At 37.9% G+C, this 5,940-nt stretch overlaps 1 long non-coding RNA gene across 1 annotated transcript; it reads right to left on the bottom strand.

The window, feature by feature from the left end:
- Window positions 1–340: 340 nt before the first annotated feature.
- Window positions 341–1,434, bottom strand: LOC114921815 (uncharacterized). Its single transcript, XR_003810133.2, has 3 exons — window positions 1,032–1,434; window positions 825–950; window positions 341–471 (listed from the first exon to the last, which is right to left on the bottom strand). It is a non-coding gene; the product is annotated as an uncharacterized lncRNA (long non-coding RNA).
- Window positions 1,435–5,940: the final 4,506 nt, after the last annotated feature.

Raw genomic sequence — 5,940 nt, forward strand, 5'->3', positions numbered from 1 at the left:
ACAATTGCAAAATAAGATAGCTATACCTGTTTCAATGAACATCCGTAGAAAACCAGTGATGCGGCAGTGGCACTCAATGTCAAGTTCTTCATCATCATCACTGTCCTCCACAGGCCATGTGATTTTGTCTAGGAACATCTGAAAAAAAAAAAAGTTTAAAAAGTATTTTGGTGTCTAGGATAATTTATAATTCAGCACTGATGAAAAGGAATATAGATTACAGTCTTGGTAATTGAGAAAATATCCAGCTAAGTAAATTAGACAATAAGATTCGCACACACATTTATTAATATTTAAAGTATTGTTAATAAGTTGGATGTACTAAATCACCTGGGGTACAAACTGCATTCCTGCCATTTTCGGAAAAAGAAGTGGGACAACATCCGGCCTAGATGTCAGCAGGGGCCATAGAATCACATCTTTCAATCCCTTTCTCAACTGTTTAATTTGGCGCATGGTCCTCCCGATGACCTACAAGAAAGGCCAAACCCATATTACTGACCAAATATTAAAATTCTACAAAAGTCAGCACAGTAGAAAGTGTTTATAAAACTCTAATGCAGTGCTTAAGATGTATTTTTCCCCAATTATATCCTTTCATATTGCAACACCAAACCACTCCCTGCCCAGATTACAAGTTAAAGAGTGTTTAGGTTCTGTAATAATCCTGCCTGCAGTTCCAATTAGTTTGTGACTGAAATACAGATGTGCAAAAGAAATGCAGACGTGATAGAATTGCTTAGCTTGAAACATAATTGATGGATAAATGGGGGATGAGTTCAATTTCAGAAGGAAAATTCACAAAATCAGCAGGAGAAACTCACCGCGTGTACTAGAAGTTTGTTATGTAGCCACCTCTGATTCGTTTTAGTGACTGCTGGGAGATCCCAAGACAGGGACAGGTCTGACACTGTGTCCTTCTGTTCCTGAGTAAGTTCTTCAAGTTCAAGCTAGAATTTAGATCATACAAGGTATTACACCTGTCCAGGAATTTTGCAAGGCAAAGGTTTTTTTGTTTCTGTGTTACAAACCATTGTTATAATACTCCTGATGTGCAGATCAGGACAGTCCTCGACAACAATTGTTGCCATTTCAGGGTCCCCATTGAACAGTACATGAATAACAGCAGGACTTAATCCGGTGACATGGGGGCCATCATGCAAAAAGGAGTGGGCTATCATCCTTCCTGTAACCCGGAAGAGGTTGCTCTCAATAAGCACCTCTGATGCAGCTGGAACGAGATGGTCAGGTTCACCTTCAAATAGCAGAGTTTGGCCCACTCCTCCTGTAAGTACCAACAGAGCAGGGGTTAAAATCAAACAATTAACTTTTAAAATGCATGACATTAACCTGAATAGTAGCACATTTACCAAGATTCATTCTGAATCCAAACTGGAGTTTGGATATTGTTGTTGTCAGAAAGTACCGCATCACTCCCTGTCCAACAACAGCATCACCTAAAAAAAAAAAAAAAAAAAGGAAGGAAGGACAAACACATTAACTGTTATGCATACAGCATAAACAGCCAATGCAGATTATCATACTGTATAATGATTAATATCAGCCAAATTACCTGATGGGACCAGTAAACCACTAATACCATTCCATACAAGACATATAATTGATATTAATGTAACAGGATATATTTATATTATGAACTCTATTCTACTAACCATCAAGGGTACAATGAAGTGGACATGCCCATTCCTGTTGCTGTTTATAGAATGAGAGAAGTGCCCGTTCCCTGTCCAACTTATTTGCTGTTTTAAGTCAACCAAGCTTCACTTAGATGTGGAGTCTGTGTCAATGTGTTCTGTTGAACTGTATGAGGAAGTGTTTCTAAGGTTCTATAAAACAGCAGTGATAATGGCATGTCTTATAGTCGTTATTTATTATGGTTAAAAGGTGTTATTCTTCTATTGACCGAGTTCTAAATATGCACAATGTTATAGCATTCCTACTGTGATGACACAAACCATTGTCAAGTTCTTTAAGATCAATCTTCTCACTTTCAATCACTACTGGTTGTACTTCACTCTCTACAGATGTTTTAGGCCTAACTGGAATGCTGTCCCTGTCAGTGGGTGGCTCTCTATCATTTTCCTCACCATGGTCTCCCTCTCCTTCTCTATGTGTTTCCTGCATGGGGGTCCTTGAAGTTCAGAAAATTTTATAGTCATTTCCTCTCATCTGTGTGCACAAAAACTAAAAAAAAATTTCTTATTGAAAAATGAACATGTAATTCTTATATATCTTTAACAAGTGCATACCCATCACAGTTAGCTCGGTGCAGTTTCATTTCAGAGAAGGGAACCTCCTTCTGACAAGTGATACATGAGATGGATGGACCAGAGGCATGTCCCTAGCTTTCCTAAGAACAACAAATCTGTTAAGTATTGATTAAAACTCCACAGTGCAATTTATTTTAACCATGTATCAAATGGTGACAGTGTAAATTTCCATACTGAATCAATAGGTAGGTCCTGTTGAAGTGGGCGTATGTAAATTGTAGCCTGTCCAATTGTTGTAGATGGATCTTTTAGATAGGCAAGGGTGTATCCTGTGCTGGGACATTGAAGAAGTCCAAGATTTCGACTGCGAGTAGATCCTGCAATTTTTAGAAACTCAAAGCCTCCCCCTTCTTGCAGCTTTGGAAACACCTCCATCAGCTTATTTGTTACAACCATGGGATCGTTGTCATTTCCTGTAAATATACATAATGCACATTAACTCAAACACCAAAAGCTAAGCTGTTATAACAAATACACACCAAGAAAATCACGTAATTAAAGTATGAGTCTAATATGTAAAATAGGTGAACACAAATGGCAATAAAATGAAATTAAAAATACAACTCCTACTAATGTCAGGACTCAGTGTTTTGCCAAATTTCTTGTTTCAGACCCACCTGAAAAGATCACCCTTTGTTCTCCAAGTCCTGAAACAAGAAGGTCTACTTTAAGCTGAATGCTTGGAACTTTATCAGCCTTGTTGTCAGCCAAACAACAGAAAGTGTGTGTGTAGCTTCTTCGGATGACTTGGCTCAGTGCTGGCCATCTCCTGGCACCGCTGCCGCTGTTGTTGTACGAAGCAAAGAGCCTTGCTACTTCGGCTGAAACACAGAGAAAACGTTACAGCTCCCATGATCACCACTCAGCTAAAACATCCTTAAGTCCCTGCTTAGAGTAATTTCAACGAATGTCACTGATAAATGTAATACAGAAAGCAAACAACAACTGAAAAGAAATAACTAATAATACTCCAACTTAAGGGCTGCTGACATGCTAACACCATTCTGCCGACTAGCTAGCTTCGTTTAGAAGCACATCTGACTATCCTTACCTATCTTGAACAGGTGTACGTGGTGTAGCGACCAAGGGGCAACCTCCGGTCTCGAAAAATGAAGCCTATGTGGAAGTACAAAAAACTGCAGTTCCTCGAGGTTCCGCTTGAGGCTGGCTGCAGAAGCGTCGGAAGTGCCATAAGCCCACAGCCAAAAAAGCCCGTTTTTACCCCAGAATTAACATGTTTACAGCCTGGTTCAAAAAACGAGATATATCTGATAAGTTGACGGCCCCTTCTCCTCACGCCTCACACTGTGGGGGTGGGGGGGAATTTTTTTATAACTCATCGGATTTTATTCTATTAAGGAAAATGACTATGCCCATATAAGGGTTGTGGCAGATTTGATTGACAGCTCTGCGCGCTTCATCTGTCTGTCAGGTCAGCAGGTCAGGAGGCTAACAGCTTGATCCGTTTGATTTCTCCTCTTTCTTACTTCGTTTGGAGAGTTTGTTTAACACATATCTGACAACATACATGGCTTGCTGTGTGGTTAACAGACCATCCAAGAAGTTGATACTTCAGTTTTCTTCGGTAAGTGATATAGTAGTGTTATATTTACTGCTTACTCGTGTTTATATTTATGGACCTAGCTTGTTTAGCATTAGCTTGTAAACCAGTCGGCTAACTGTGTAGCCCATTATTAACGGTCAATGGTTTAGAAATGTTTGTTGTTAAGATGTTGTTGTTGAAAATAATGAGTTTGTGTGACGTTAGAAGCTAAAGGTTCAGCTCGGTGGTTATCTGACGTTATGATGAATGTTATACTCCACGTAAATGTGGACATTAAAAACTAACTTTGTGTAGTAATTATCCGTCAGTAACATAAACTGAACTCAACTGAACCTAATATGCTGTGTAGGTTATAGAGGATGACATTAAAGTTACATGGTTGATGTAGTGTCTTAAGATTTGAGCAAACTGTTAACAAATTTAAAAGAAAATCACTTTGTAAGAGCATCTGTAACCATTAAGAACTATATTAATAACCATATTAATTTTTACTGAACTCATACACAGAATATAGCTGTAGAAATATAAAATATAAATAACATATGGAATGAAAATAAGATATAAAGCACATAGATATAAAGTATAAGAAATAGTTTGAAGAATACAGCCATGTACTGAGCTCATGTTAATAATAAATGAGTTACTGTATGTTCTGTACTAAAGCACAGAGAGTTGGGACCTGTTAATGATTGAAATAATTCAGGTTATATTTGTTTCATGTTAAGATGAAGTGCTATCCACAATAAACTGCTTAATTTTTCCTCACAAAATCTGAGACAATTTGATGTGGAATATCATTGTGCAAGTGAGTGAGAGAGTTGAAAATAGCATGATTACAATAAGGTTTATCTTCTTAACTTTGAATAGATGTTGATTACCTGAATACTGTACCTTTGTTGTCTGGGTAGTACACTGTTGAATTTATAAATGTGCTCTTACACACAGATGAATACAGAAAAATAGATGAGAACAAAAAAAATGATTTAATGAATAACTGATATTTTCTCTCTTTCTTTGTCATCCTGAAGACCCCTCACTAAAAGTCCATGTTCTCCTGGATCCATGTCACATGCTCGAGCTTCTTCAGAATGACTTTTCAACAGTCAAAGTTCTGCTGAGAGAAGATGGCCAACAGATAAGACAGCAGTACATCAACGAGCTCCACAAGCTTCAGAAGAAGGAGGAGGGTTTGCACTTTGGAAGACTGTATTCATGCTTCAGCTGTTCAAATAAAACTAGATCTCCTCCAAACAACTTGCAATCAAACTATTTTCTTTTTAGAGGGGAGAAGTTGATATTATGTGATATTGATCTGGGAAGACTACATTTCTAAATCATTTTTAACTGTGTTTTTATTCACAAGTTATTGATCTTATTTACTCTCCATGTATCTTGATTTAAGAATGGGGCTGTGTTTAAGGGCATATTTTTGCAATGACTCTGTTCCATCCCACTTTCAGAAATGAACTACATTAGTATTTATCAAAAGAATAAGAAGTTGTGTAAAAGTAGACTTCCTTCCCTAAGCTATTGAGTTGAGCACTAATGCACATTTTAGTCTTGTCATTTCAAATCTGAAATGTATACTCATAAGTAGACATAAAGGAGTGCATTTATATAGAAATATTTATTTATTCTGAAAAACAACATTAAAAAAAGTCTGTTTTTACAGAAGAGATGAACATGTTTACAGCTTGGTACAAAACAAACAAATAGGTGTGATTAGTTCATGTCTCGATGGACACACACTGTACAGGGGGGTGAATGTTTTGATGACTCATCAGTTTTGATTTCATGAAGGATAAGAGTTATTCACAATAAGGCGTGTAGCTGACCAGCTTGACAGGCGGGTGCGGTGTAATGGTTTGTCAAGAGGTTTAAAACCCGTCTCAGCTCCAGCTCTCAGCCTGTGGGTGACATCACTCAGGCCATCCGGGGGAGACCTCCCTCACAGCGAGCTGTTGAAGAGAAACAACTGAAGTCCACCCCAGAAGAACCAACAAATACAGATGTTGTTGAGGCTCAGGTTTCTTCCTCCATGACTTCACAGGATTCTATAGAAAACAAATGTCTTATAATAAATAC

This window comes from Labrus bergylta, chromosome 9, assembly GCF_963930695.1.
Source record: "Labrus bergylta chromosome 9, fLabBer1.1, whole genome shotgun sequence".
NCBI lineage: Eukaryota > Metazoa > Chordata > Actinopteri > Labriformes > Labridae > Labrus > Labrus bergylta.